The following is a 15,945-nucleotide window of genomic DNA, read 5'->3' on the forward strand; positions in this document are numbered from 1 at the left end:
CTTCCTGCCTGTTGGGGTACTCTGCCTCCCTCCCCCTGTGTGCTGCTGGCCTCACTCTGCATGTCCTCCTTCCACGTTGGGTCAGTTACTAGATCATCCACCACCTCCTCCTCTTTCACTTGCGCACCACGATCCTCCTCCTCACTTCCTGGCAATTGTGTCTCGTCATCGTCCACCTCTTGTGACAGATTGCCAACGTCGACTTCCTGTGGCCGTGGCTGTTCAAATATTTGGGCATCGCAACATGGGATCTCCTCTTCCACCACTTCAAGCGAATCAGGCGAGAGGCCCAAATATGGAAATGGACCAGTGAACAGCTCTTCAGAGTGTCCAAGTGTGGGATCACTTGCTGTCTGACGACACTCGGCATGGTGGGAGGAAGGAGCATCAGGGTGAGGAGGAGTATGCGGTCGAGACTCACGCCTACTAAGAGTTGACCGTGTGGAAGACGGACCGGAGGTGGTGGTGTACAGGTAACTGGAAGTATTGTCTGCTATCCAATTAATAACCTGTTCACACTGATCAGTTCTCAATACTGGTGTTGTTCTGTGCTTCCCTAGTAATTCGGTCAAGAAGTGGGAGCGAGAAGATGTGGCTGTTGGTTGTGGCAAATTTTCACCTTGGCCACGGCCCCGTCCTCTGCACGAACCATCACCAGAACGTCCACTTCCACGTCCCTTGCCACGCGCCTTGCCCAATGTAAATGAAGTAAAATAGCTTACACTTGCACTATCAATGGAAAAAGGGTAATAAAGAGTAGATTAGAACCGTGGAAGAGGAAAACCACAGTTATTGTTTACTGGGGTATACCACACTTTATTAAATAGAGATATTTGCGGCTGAACAGTGAGCGACACACACAAACTGCTTTTTTTTTAGACACCAAAGGCCCAAAACTGGATAGTACAGCGATTTGACCCGTGGAACTGCGAAACCACACTGGGATGTCGGGCCTACACAAGACTAGTTTCAACAGATATATTTTTGTGTCACAACAGTCAGGAGACACTACTGTTTTTCTTCACGGAAAAAACTGCCAAAACCTGAATAATAGAGATTTTTTACCGTGGGATGGCAAAACCACAGTTATTGTTTACTGGGGTATACCACACTTTTTTAAATAGAGATATTTGTGGCTGAACAGTGAGCGACACACTCAAACTGCTTTTTTTTAGATACCAAAGGCCCAAAACTGGATAGTACAGCGATTTGACCCGTGGAACTGCGAAACCACACTGGGATGTCGGGCCTACACAAGACTATTTTCAACAGATATATTTTTGTGTCACAACAGTCAGGAGACACTACTGTTTTTCTTTACGGAAAAAACTACCAAAACCTGAATAATAGAGATATTTTACCGTGGGATGGCAAAACCACAGTTATTGTTTACTGGGGTATACCACACTTTTTAAATAGAGATATTTGCAGCTGAACAGTGAGCGACACACTCAAACTGTTTTTTTTAGATACAAATGGCCCAAACGTGGATTATACAGAGGTTTGAACCGTGAAACTGCAAAGCCACACTTGTATTTCTGGGGCCTACACCAGACTATTTTCAACAGATATATTTGTGTCTGAACAATCAGGAGACACTATTTATTTTTTACGGCAAAAAATGCCAAAAGCAGGAAAATAGAGATGTTTTATCGTGGAACAGCAAAACCACAGTTATAATTTACTGGTGTATACCAGACTTTTTTGAATATATATATATTTGCGGCTGAACAGTGAGCGACACACTCAAACTGTTATTTTTAGATACAAATGGCCCAAAAGTGGATAATACAGAGGTTTGAACCGTGGAACTGCGAATTCACACTTGTATTTCTCGGGCCTACACCAGACTATTTTCAACAGATATATTTGTGTCTGAAAAATCAGGGAGACACTATTATTTTTTTTTTTACAGCAAAAAAATGCAAAAAGCAGGATAATAGAGATTTTTTACCGTGGAACTGCAAAACCACACTTGTATTTCTCGGGCCTACACCAGACTATTTTCAACAGATATATTTGTGTCTGAACAATCAGGAGACACTATTTATTTTTTACGGCAAAAAATGCAAAAAGCAGGATAATAGAGATGTTTTACCGTGGAACAGCAAAACCACAGTTATAATTTACTGGTGTATACCAGACTTTTTTGAATATATATATATTTGCGGCTGAACAGTGAGCGACGCACTCAAACTGTTTTTTTTAGATACAAATGGCCCAAAAGTGGATAATACAGAGGTTTGAACCTTGGAACTGCAAAACCACACTTGTATTTCTCGAGCATACACCAGACTATTTTCAACAGATATATTTGTGTCTGAACAATCAGGAGACACTATTTATTTTTTATGGCTAAAATTGCCAAAAGCAGGATAATAGAGATGTTTTACTGTGGAACAGCAAAACCACAGTTATAATTTACTGGTGTATACCAGACTTTTTTGAATATATATATATTTGCGGCTGAACAGTGAGCGACACACTCAAACTGTTTTTTTTTAGATACAAATGGCCCAAAAGTGGATAATACAGAGGTTTGAACCGTGGAACTGCAAAACCACACTTGTATTTCTCGGGCCTACACCAGACTATTTTCAACAGATATATTTGTGTCTGAACAATCAGGAGACACTATTTATTTTTTACGACAAAAAATGCCAAAAGCAGGATAATAGAAATGTTTTACTGTGGAACAGCAAAACCAGTTATAATTTACTGGTGTATACCAGGCTTTTTAAAATATATATATATTTGCGGCTGTACAGTGAGCGACACACTCAAACTGTTTTTTTTAAATACAAATGGCCCAAAAGTGGATAATACAGAGGTTTGTACCGTGGAACTGCAAAACCACACTTGTATTTCTCGGACCTACACCAGACTATTTTCAACAGATATATTTGTGTCTGAAAAATCAGGGAGACACTATTATTTTTTTTTTTTACAACAAAAAATGCAAAAAGCAGGAAAATAGAGATTTTTTACAGTGGAACTGCAAAACCACACTTGTATTTCTCGGGCCTACACAAGACTATTTTCAACAGATATATTTGTGTCTGAACAATCAGGAGACACTATTTATTTTTTACAGCAAAAAATGCCAAAAGCAGGATAATAGAGATTTTTTACTGTGGAACAGCAAAACCACAGTTATAATTTATTGGTGTATACCAGGCTTTTTAAAATATATATATATATTTGCGGCTGAACAGTGAGCGACACACTCAAACTGTTTTTTTTAGATACAAATGGCCCAAAAGTGGATAATACAGAGGTTTGAACCGTGAAACTGCAAAGCCACACTTGTATTTCTCGGGCCTACACCAAACTATTTTCAACAGATATATTTGTGTCTGAACAATCAGGAGACACTATTTATTTTTTATGGCAAAAAATACCAAAAGCAGGATAATAGAGATGTTTTACCGTGGAACAGCAAAACCACAGTTATAATTTACTGGTGTATACCAGACTTTTTCGAAAATATATATATTTGCGGCTGAACAGTGAGCGACACACTCAAACTGTTTTTTTTAGATACAAATGGCCCAAAAGTGGATAATACAGAGGTTTGAACCATGGAACTGCAAAACCACACTTGTATTTCTCGGGCCTACACCAGACTATCTTCAACAGATATATTTGTGTCTGATCAATCAGGAGACACTATTTATTTTTTACGGCAAAAATTGCCAAAAGCAGGATAATAGAGATGTTTTACCGTGGAACAGCAAAACCACAGTTATAATTTACTGGTGTATACCAGACTTTTTTTAAATATATATATATTTGCGGCTGAAAAGTGAGCGACACACTCAAACTGTTTTTTTAGATACAAATGGCCCAAAAGTGGATAATACAGAGGTTTGAACCGTGGAACTGCAAAACCACACTTGTATTTCTCGGGCCTACACCAGACTATTTTCAACAGATATATTTGTGTCTGAAAAATCAGGGAGACACTATTATTTTTTTTTTTTCAGCAAAAAATGCAAAAAGCAGGATAATAGAGATTTTTTACCGTGGAACTGCAAAACCACACTTGTATTTCTCGGGCCTACACCAGACTATTTTCAACAGATATATTTGTGTCTGAACAATCAGGAGACACTATTTATTTTTTACGGCAAAAAATGCCAAAAGCAGGATAATAGAGATTTTTTACTGTGGAACAGCAAAACCACAGTAATAATTTACTGGTGTATACCAGGCTTTTTAAAATATATATATATTTGCGGCAGAACAGTGAGCGACACACTCAAACTGTTTTTTTTAGATACAAATGGCCCAAAAGTGGATAATACAGAGGTTTGAACCGTGAAACTGCAAAGCCACACTTGTATTTCTCGGGCCTGCACCAGACTATTTTCAACAGATATATTTGTGTCTGAACAATCAGGAGACACTATTTATTTTTTACAGCAAAAAATGCCAAAAGCAGGATAATAGAGATGTTTTACCGTGGAACAGCAAAACCACAGTTATAATTTACTGGTGTATACCAGACTTTTTTGAATATATATATATTTGCGGCTGAACAGTGAGCAACACACTCAAACTGTTTTTTTTTTAGATACAAATGGCCCAAAAGTGGATAATACAGAGGTTTGAACCATGGAACTGCAAAACCACACTTGTATTTCTCGGGTCTACACCAGACTATTTTCAACAGATATATTTGTGTCTGAACAATCAGGAGACACTATTTATTTTTTACGGCAAAAAATGCTAAAAGCAGGATAATAGAAATTTTTTACTGTGGAACAGCAAAACCACAGTTATAATTTACTGGTGTATACCAGGTTTTTTAAAATATATATATATTTGCGGCTGAACAGTGAGAGACACACTCAATCTGTTTCGTTTAGATACAAATGGCCCATAGAACTGCAAAACCACACTTCTATTTCTCTTGCCTACACCAGACTATTTTCAACAGATATATTTGTGTCTGAAAAATCAAAGGCACTCTTTTTTTTTGGGGGTGGGGGGACACCAAAATGTTAATAAGATGGGTATGTGTACATTGTGAAGGAGGAAAAAAAAAATAGGATTTAGATTAAAAAAAAGGATTTTTCCTGGCCCCCGGAACCTGGAGATAAGTACAGAAATTTCAGCAACAGGAGCAGCACACAGGACTGCTATGCAGCGTTTGCTGGTATAACCACTGCGTCTCCTATACAGCCTGCCTGCCTGCCTGATATACCTGGGATTGATATTAGTCCTGAGAAGGACTGTTTGTTTGATCTGGCAGCCTTTACAGACCCTACACTAACTATTTTGCAGGATATAACTTTCCCTAAATCAGCAGCGCTGTCCCTACACTGTCTGATCCGGAGCGACTGTGTCCAAGATGGCGGCGCCCGGTTTTAAATACTCGAGGTGACGCTGTGCGGCCAGCCAATCACTGTAATGCCCACAAACAACATGGTTGCGGCATTACAGTGACTGGCTGGCAATCCCTGCATGTTCATTGGCTCTGTAAAGAGCGCCAAACATGCAGGGCGGAGACCCGAGCTCCCGCCCGAGTAACCGGCAAATGCTCGGAGCTCGCCGAACATCCCGAGTAGCGTTATCCTCGGGTGAGTACCGAGCAGTGTCGAGCATGTTCGCTCAACACTACTGATAAACGCAGGAAAAATGACTAAGTCCAAAAAAAAATTTTTTTCAACTTTTTTCAATTTTATCCCCGTGGGATATATATTCTACCCACACACATTTGTAACTCTCTTGGGGTACCCTCACACATATTATTCCCTCATTTAGTGGATATTTTCACAAAAAAGTGAAATTTTCAAAAATTCTGAAAATTGCCTGAAAACGACAAAATATCAAGGACTCATTGGGCGAATCGCTATGGAACTGAAATCGGAATGCTCACTGACATTTCCCCTATCTGAAAGTCTGATAAGCGCCGGAAAAATGATAAGTACCAAAAAAAAAATTTTTTTCAACTTTTTTCAATTTTACCCCCGTGGGATATATATTCTACCCACACACATTTGGAACTCTCCTGGGGTACCCTCACACATATTATACCCTCATTTAGTGGATATTTTCACAAAAAAAGTGAAATTTTCAAAAATTCAGAAAATTGGCCAAAAACGACTAAATATCAAGGACTCATCAGGCGTATCGCTCTGGAACTGAAATCGGAATGCTCACTGACATTTCCCCTATCCGAAAGTCTGATAAACGCCGGAAAAATGACTAAGTCCTAAAAAAAAATTTTTTTCAACTTTTTTCAATTTTACCACCGTGGGATATATATTCTACCCACACACATTTGGAAATCTCCTGGGGTACCTTCACACATATTATTCCCTCAGTTAGTGGATATTTTCACAAAAAAGTGAAATTTTCAAAAATTCTGAAAATTGACTGAAAACGACTAAATATCAACGACTCATTGGGCGAGTCGCTCTGGAACTGAAATCGGAACGCTCACTGACATTTCCCCTATCTGAAAGTCTGATAAATGCAGGAAAAATGACAGTCCAAAAAAAAAATTTTTTAAACTTTTTTCAATTTTACCCCGTTGGGATATATATTCTACCCACACACATTTGGAACTCTCCTGGGGTAACCTCACACATATTATTCCCTCATTTAGTGGATATTTTCACAAAAAAGTGAAATTTTAAAAAATTCTGAAAATTCGCTGAAAACTACTAAATATCAATGACTCATCAGGCGAATCACTCTGGAACTGAAATCGGAATGCTCACTGACATTTCCACTATCCGAAAGTCTGATAAACGCCGGAAAAATGACTAAGTCCAAAAAAAAATTTTTTCAACTTTTTTCAATTTTACCCCCGTGGGATATATATTCTACCCACACACATTTGGAACTCTCCTGGGGTACCCTCACACATATTATTCCCTCATTTAGTGGATATTTTCACAAAAAAGTGACATTTTTAAAAATTCAGGAAATTGGCTGAAAACGACTAAATATCAAGGACTCATTGGGCGAATCGCTCTGGAACTGAAATCGGAACACTCACTGACATTTCCCCTATCTGAAAGTCTGATAAACGCGGGAAAAATGACTAATTCCAAAAAAAATAATTTTTCAACTTTTTTCAATTTTACCCCCGTGGGATATATATTCTACCCACACACATTTGGAACTCTCCTGGGGTACCCTCACACATATTATTCCCTCATTTAGTGGATATTTTCACAAAAAAGTGACATTTTTAAAAATACAGAAAATTGGCTGAAAACGACTAAATATCAAGGACTCATTGGGCTAATCGCTCTGGAACTGAAATCGGAACGCTCACTGACATTTCCCCTCTCTGAAAGTCTGATAAACGCCCGAAAAATGACTAAGTCCAAAAAAAAAATTTTTTCAACTTTTTTCAATTTTACCCCTTTGGGATATATATTCTACCCACACACATTTGGAACTCTCCTGGGGTACCCTCACACATATTATACCCTCATTTAGTGGATATTTTCACAAAAAAAGTGAAATTTTCAAAAATTCAGAAAATTGGCCAAAAACGACTAAATATCAAGGACTCATCAGGCGTATCGCTCTGGAACTGAAATCGGAATGCTCACTGACATTTCCCCTATCCGAAAGTCTGATAAACGCCGGAAAAATGAGTAAGTCCTAAAAAAAAATTTTTTTCAACTTTTTTCAATTTTACCACCGTGGGATATATATTCTACCCACACACATTTGGAAATCTCCTGGGGTACCTTCACACATATTATTCCCTCAGTTAGTGGATATTTTCACAAAAAAGTGAAATTTTCAAAAATTCTGAAAATTGACTGAAAACGACTAAATATCAACGACTCATTGGGCGAGTCGCTCTGGAACTGAAATCGGAACGCTCACTGACATTTCCCCTATCTGAAAGTCTGATAAATGCAGGAAAAATGACAGTCCAAAAAAAAAATTTTTTAAACTTTTTTCAATTTTACCCCGTTGGGATATATATTCTACCCACACACATTTGGAACTCTCCTGGGGTAACCTCACACATATTATTCCCTCATTTAGTGGATATTTTCACAAAAAAGTGAAATTTTAAAAAATTCTGAAAATTCGCTGAAAACTACTAAATATCAATGACTCATCAGGCGAATCACTCTGGAACTGAAATCGGAATGCTCACTGACATTTCCACTATCCGAAAGTCTGATAAACGCCGGAAAAATGACTAAGTCCAAAAAAAATTTTTTTTTCAACTTTTTTCAATTTTACCCCCGTGGGATATATATTCTACCCACACACATTTGGAACTCTCCTGGGGTACCCTCACACATATTATTCCCTCATTTAGTGGATATTTTCACAAAAAAGTGACATTTTTAAAAATTCAGGAAATTGGCTGAAAACGACTAAATATCAAGGACTCATTAGGCGAATCGCTCTGGAACTGAAATCGGAACACTCACTGACATTTCCCCTATCTGAAAGTCTGATAAACGCGGGAAAAATGACTAATTCCAAAAAAAATAATTTTTCAACTTTTTTCAATTTTACCCCCGTGGGATATATATTCTACCCACACACATTTGGAACTCTCCTGGGGTACCCTCACACATATTATTCCCTCATTTAGTGGAAATTTTCACAAAAAAGTGACATTTTTAAAAATTCTGAAAATTGGCTGAAAATGGCTAAATATCAAGGACTCATTGGGCGAATCACTCTGGAACTGAAATCGGAATGCTCACTGACATTTCCCCTATCTGAAAGTCTGATAAACTCCGAAAAATGGCCAAGTCCAAAAAAAAAGAATTTTTCAACTTTTTTCAATTTTACCCCCGTGGGATATATATTCTACCCACCCACATTTGGAACTCTCCTGGGGTACCCTCAAACATATTATTCCCTCATTTAGTGGATATTTTCACAAAAAAGTGAAATTTTCAAAAATTCAGAAAGTTGTCTGAAAACGACTAAATATCAAGGACTCATCAGGCGAATCGATCTGAAACTGAAATCGGAATGCTCACTGACATTTCCCCTATCCGAAAGTCTGATAAACGGCGGAAAAGTGACTAAGTCCAAAAGAAATTTTTTTTTCAACTTTTTTCAATTTTACCCCCCTGGGATATATATTCTACCCACACACATTTGGAACTCTCCTGGGCTACCCTCACACATATTATTCCCTCATTTAGTGGATATTTTCACAAAAAGTGAAATTTTCAAAAATTCTGAAAATTCGCTGAAAACGACTAAATATCAAGGACTCATCAGTAGTGTTGAGCGATACCTTCCGATATCAGGAAATATCGTATCGGATTGGATCGGGCCGATACCCAAAAAGTATCGGATATCGCCGATTCCGATACCGGAAACCAATGCAAGTCAATGGGACACAAATATCGGAATGAAAATAAACCCTTTCTTTCCTTGTAGGTTAATTCTACATGAAGTAAAACAACTAAGAATAATGTAGAATTACATGAAAAGCCGGCAATTCATCAGCGGCATACACCGGTACCCGACAATTTACAACAGATAGAATAGAGCTTCACACATAGATTAGGTAGATAGAAACATGTCAGTCACATATATATGAAGTACAGTGACAGTGTTGCTTACTGTACTTGTCATTTAGTGTAAAGGATTTATTAAAAAAAATATTAGTGTTTTCGTGCACCGTCTCTTTAAAAAAGCCGGCCGACAATTCAGCATCTGTACCCGACAATTTATAACAGACAGAATAGAGCTTCACACATAGATTAGATAGATAGAAACATGTCAGTCACATATATAAGAAGTACAGTGACAGTGTTGCTTACAGAACTTGTCATTTAGTGTAAAGGATTTATTAAAAAAAATATTAGTGTTTTCGTGCACCGTCTCTTTAAAAAAGCCGGCCGGCAATTCAGCATCTGTACCCGACAATTTATAACAGACAGAATAGAGAAGCACACATAGATTAGATAGATAGAAACATGTCAGTCACATATATATGAAGTACAGTGACAGTGTTGCTTACTGTACTTGTCATTTAGTGTAAAGGATTTATTTAAAAAAATAATAGTGTTTTCATGCACCGTCTCTTTAAGAAAGCCGGCCGGCAATTCAGCATCTGTACCCGACAATTTAGAATAGAAGGAATAGAGAATCACACATAGATTAGATAGATAGAAACATGTCAGTCACATATATATGAAGTACAGTGACAGTGTTGATTACTGTACTTGTCATTTAGTGTTAAAATAAAGGATTTATTTAAAAAAAAATTGGCGTGGGGTTCCCCTTAATTTTAGGCTCTAGCGGAGGTTAAGCAGACAGCTGGGGCAAATGTTTGAAGCCTGGGAAGGGGGTAATACCCACGGAGCTTCCCAGGCTACTAATATCAGCCCCCAGCTGAATACCTAGCCTTTACTAGCTATTAAAATGGGGGAACCCCCCCAAAAAAATAACGTGGGGTCCCCCCTAATTTAATAGCTAGCAAAGGCTAGGCAGACAGCTGGGGGCTGATATTAATAGCCCAGGAAGGGTGCCATGAATATTGGCCCCCTCCCAGGCTAGAAACACCAGCCCTCAGCCGCCCCAGAAATGGCGCATCCATAGGATGCGCCAATTCTGGCACTTAGCCTCGCTCTTCCACGCTGCCCTGGTGCGGTGGCAGGGGGTAATAGGGTTGGGGTTGATGTCAGCTTATAATGCCAGCTGACATCAAGCCCAGGTTAGTAATGGAGAGGCGTCTATAAGACACCCCCATTACTAACCCCATAGTCAAAGTTAAAAGAAAACACAAACACCCATTGTAAAGTCCTTTAATTGAAATAAAGACACAATTCTTTATTGTTCTAAATTAAACCATACTTACCATCACGCCCATTCCAGCTGAAGCCAACGATCTCCTGCAATAAAAGAAAAATAATAAAGCAACCTCATCCTTACCTTTCGATGGTTCCCAGGACAGCTCCAGCTCTGCTACATCGAGATGACAGGCTGGACCGCAGCAGAAAGCTGCCATCCAGCCTGTCATCCCGCAGACACTGAGAAGCGCAGGCATGCTTGCGCTCCTCAGTGTCTCCCTGTGACGTCATCCAGATGAGCCGAGTTCATGTCCAATGAACTCAGCTCACCTCATGCACGTCACTGACAGCGTGGGAAAATTCTCCTGCACTCAGCGCTTCAGCGTGAGAATTCTCCCACGCTGTCAGTGACATACATGAGGTGAGGTCATGTCCAATGAACTCAGCTCACCTCATGCACGTCACTGACAGCGTGGGAAAATTCTCACGCTGAAGTGCTGAGTGCAGGAGAATTTTCCCACGCTGTCAGTGACGTACATGAGGTGAGCTGAGTTCATTGGACATGACCTCGGCTCATCTGGATGCCGTCACAGCCAGACACTGAGGAGTGGAAGTATGCCTGCGCTTCTCAGTGTCTGCGGGATGACAGGATGGATGGCAGCGTTCTGCTGCGGTCCAGCCTGTCATCTCGATGTAGCAGAGCTGAAGCTGTCGTGGGAGCCATGGAAAGGTAAGGATGATGTTGCTTTATTATTTTACTTTTATTGCAGGAGATCGTTGGCTTCAGCTGGAATGGGCGTGGTGGTAAGTATGGTTTAATTTAGAACAATAAAGAATTGTGTGTTTATTTCAATTAAAGGACTTTTTTCTGGGTGTTGTGTTTTTTTAAATACTTTTCTAGAAATTCATGGTGGTCATGTCTAATATTGGCGTGACCCCATGAATTTTGGGCTTAGGGCCAGCTGATAATGCCAAGCTGGCCTTAACCCCTTTATTACCCAGTGAGCCACCGCACCAGGGCCCTGGATGAGTTGGGTACAGCGCCAGAAGATGGCGCTTCTATGAACGCGCCATTTTCTGGGGCGGCTGCGGACTGCAATTTGCAGCAGGGGTGGCCCAGAAAGCTTGGGTCTCCCTGCGCTGCGGATTCCAGCCCCCAGCTGCCTAGTTGTATCTGGCTGGGCACAAAAATAGGGCGAAGCCCCACGCATTTTTTTTTTAAATTATTTCATGAAATTCATGGAATAATTAAGAAAAAAAGGGCTTCCCTATATTGTTGTGTCCAACCAGGTACAAATAGGCAGCTGGTGGTTGGGGGCAGCCCATTCCTGCCTGCTGTACCTGGCTGGACACAAATATAGTGCGAAGCCCCACGTCAATTTTTTTTAAATTATTTCATGAAATAATTTTTTTAAAAAAGGGCTTCCCTATATTGTTGTGTCCGGCCAGGTACAAATAGGCAGCTGGTGGTTGGGGGCAGCCTGTTCCTGCCTGCTGTACCTGGCTGGACACAAATATAGGGCGAAGCCCCACGTCAATTTTTTTTAAAATAAATCCTTTATTTTAACACTAAATGACATTTGAGGAGTTAATAAAGATGCAGTCCCTAAATTATTATTTATTTTTTAATTAATTTTTCCCAAAACTTTTGACGTGGGCTTCGCCATATTTTTGTATGCCAGCCAGGTACAGCATCCAGCTTCTATGAACGCGTCATTTTCCGGGGTGGCTGCGGACTGCAATTTTCAGCGGGGAGGGGGGGTGGGCAGAAAGCTTGGGCCTCCCTTCGCTGCTGATTCCATCCCCCAGCTGCCTAGTTGTACCTGGCTGGACACAAAAATAGGGAGAAGCTTCACGTATTTTTTTTTTTTAATTATTTCATGAAATTCATGAAATAATTAAGAAAAAAAGGGCTTCCCTATATTGTTGTGTCCAACCAGGTACAAATAGGCAGCTGGTGGTTGGGGGCAGCCCGTTCCTGCCTGCTGTACCTGGCTGGACACAAATATAGTGCGAAGCCCCACATCAATTTTTTTTAAATCATTTCAGGAAATTCATGAAATAATTTAAAAAAATTGATGTGGGGCTTCGCCCTATATTTGTGTCCAGTCAGGTACAGCAGGCAGGAACGGGCTGCCCCCAACCACCAGCTGCCTATTTGTACCTAACCGGACACAACAATATAGGGAAGCCCTTTTTTTCTTAATTATTCCATGAATTTCATGAATTTAAAAAAAAAAACGTGGAGCTTCGCCCTATTTTTGTGTCCAGCCAAGTACAACAAGGCAGCTGGGGGCTGGAATCTGCAGCGCAGGGAGGCCCAAGCTTTCTGGGCCCCACCCGCTGGAAATTGCAGTCCGCAGCCGCCCCGGAAAATGGCGCGTTCATAGAAGCGCCATCTTCTGGCGCTGTACCCAACTCATCCAGGGCCCTGGTGCGGTGGCTCACTGGGTAATAAAGGGGTTAAGGCCAGCTTGGCATTATCAGCTGGCCCTAAGCCCGAAATTCATGGGGTCACGCCAATATTAGACATGACCACCATGAATTTCTAGTAAAGTATTTAAAAAAAACACAAACACCCAGAAAAAAGTCCTTTAATTGAAATAAACACACAATTCTTTATTGTTCTAAATTAAACCATACTTACCATCACGCCCATTCCAGCTGAAGCCAACGATCTCCTGCAATAAAAGAAAAATAATAAAGCAACCTCATCCTTACCTTTCCATGGCTCCCACGACGGCTCCAGCTCTGCTACATCGAGATGACAGGCTGGACCGTAGCAGAACGCTGCCATCCAGCCTGTCATCCCGCAGACACTGAGAAGCGCAGGCATACTTCCACTCCTCAGTGTCTGGCTGTGACGGCATCCAGATGAGCCGACAATGAACTCGGCTCACCTCATGTACGTCACTGACAGCGTGGGAGAATTCTCCTGCACTCAGCGCTTCAGCGTGAGAATTTTCCCACGCTGTCAGTGACGTGCATGAGGTGAGGTCATGTCCAATGAACTCGGCGCACCTCATGCACGTCACTGACAGCGTGGGAGAATTCTCACGCTGAAGCACTGAGTGCAGGAGAATTTTCCCACGCTGTCAGTGACGTGCATGAGGTGAGCTGAGTTCATTGGACATGACCTCGGCTCATCTGGATGACGTCACAGAGAGACACTGAGGAGCGCAAGCATGCCTGCGCTTCTCAGTGTCCGCGGGATGACAGGCTGGATGGCAGCGTTCTGCTGCGGTCCAGCCTGTCATCTCGATGTAGCAGAGCTGAAGCTGTCCTGGGAACCATGGAAAGGTAAGGATGAGGTTGCTTTATTATTTTACTTTTATTGCAGAAGATCGTTGGCTTCAGCTGGAATGGGCGTGGCGGTAAGTATGGTTTAATTTAGAACAATAAAGAATTGTGTCTTTATTTCAATTAAAGGACTTTTTTCTGGGTGTTTGTGTTTTTTTTAAATACTTTACTAGAAATTCATGGCGGTCATGTCTAATATTGGCGTGACCCCATGAATTTCGGGCTTAGGGCCAGCTGATAATGCCAAGCTGGCCTTAACCCCTTTATTACCCAGTGAGCCACCGCACCAGGGCCCTGGATGAGTTGGGTACAGCGCCAGAAGATGGCGCTTCTATGAACGCGCCATTTTCCGGGGCGGCTGCGGACTGCAATTTGCAGCGGGTGGGGCCCAGAAAGATTGGGTCTCCCTGCGCTGCAGATTCCAGCCCCCAGCTGCCTAGTTGTACCTGGCTGGACACAAAAATAGGGCGAAGCGCCACACATTTTTTTTTTTAATTATTTCATGAAATTCATGGAATAATTAAGAAAAAAAGGGCTTCCCTATATTGTTGTGTCCGGCTAGGTACAAATAGGCAGCTGGTGGTTGGGGGCAGCCCGTTCCTGCCTGCTGTACCTGGCTGGAAACAAATATAGGGCGAAGCCCCACATAATTTTTTTTTAATTATTTCATGAATTTCCTGAAATAATTAAAAAAAAATTGACGTGGGGCTTCACACTATATTTGTGTCCAGCCAGGTACAGCAGGCAGGAACGGGCTGCCCCCAACCACCAGCTGCCTATTTGTACCTAGCCGGACACAACAATATAGGGAAGCCCTTTTTTTCTTAATTATTCCATGAATTTCATGAAATAATTAAAAAAAAAAAAACGTGGAGCTTCTCCCTATTTTTGTGTCCAGCCAGGTACAACTAGGCAGCTGGGGGATGGAATCTGCAGCGCAGGGAGGCCCAAGTTTTCTGCCCCCCCCCCCCCGCTGAAAATTGCAGTCCGCGGCCGCCCCGGAAAATGGCGCGTTCATAGAAGCTGGATGCTGTACCTGGCTGGCATACAAAAATATGGCGAAGCCCACGTCAAAAGTTTTGGGAAAAATTTATTAAAAAATAAATAATAATTTAGGGACTGCATCTTTATTAAGTCCTCAAATGTCATTTAGTGTTAAAATAAAGGATTTATTTTAAAAAAAAATGGCGTGGGATCCCCCATAATTTTAGTCTCTAGCGGAGGTTAAGCAGACGGCTGGGGCAGATGTTTGAAGCCTGGGAAGGGGGTAAAACCCACGGAGCTTCCCAGGCTACTAATATCAGCCCCCAGCTGAATACCTAGCCTTTACTAGCTATTAAAATGGGGAACCCCCCCAAAAAAAATGACGTGGGGTCCCCCCTATTTTAATAGCTAGCAAAGGCTAGGCAGACAGCTGGGGGCTGATATTAATAGCTCAGGAAGGGTGCCATGAATATTGGCCCCCTTCCAGGCTAGAAACACCAGCCGTCAGCCGCCCCAGAAATGGCGCATCCATAGGATGCGCCAATTCTGGCACTTAGCCTCGCTCTTCCACGCTGCCCTGGTGCGGTGGCAGGGGGTAATAGTGGTGGGGTTCATGTCAGCGCCAGCTGCCATGAAGCCCAGGTTAGTAATGATGGCCGTCTATATGACACCCCCATTACTAACCTACAAAGTGTTAAAAAGAAAAAACACACTACACCCAGAAAAAAATAATTTATTTGAAATAAAACACCATTTTATTTAATTCTTAATTTACTAAAAAAAAAATAGTTACCTGTCCACGTTCCTGCGCTGATCTCCCATGCACAGCTGTCACATCTGGAGATGGTGACAGCTGTGCATGGCTGCTGTAAGCTCACGCTGCCGGGAACACGTCCGCTCCCGGCAG

Source organism: Phyllobates terribilis, unplaced genomic scaffold, assembly GCF_046119375.1.
Source record: "Phyllobates terribilis strain yellow unplaced genomic scaffold, ASM4611937v1 Scaffold_118__1_contigs__length_5260490, whole genome shotgun sequence".
Classification (NCBI taxonomy): Eukaryota; Metazoa; Chordata; class Amphibia; order Anura; family Dendrobatidae; genus Phyllobates; species Phyllobates terribilis.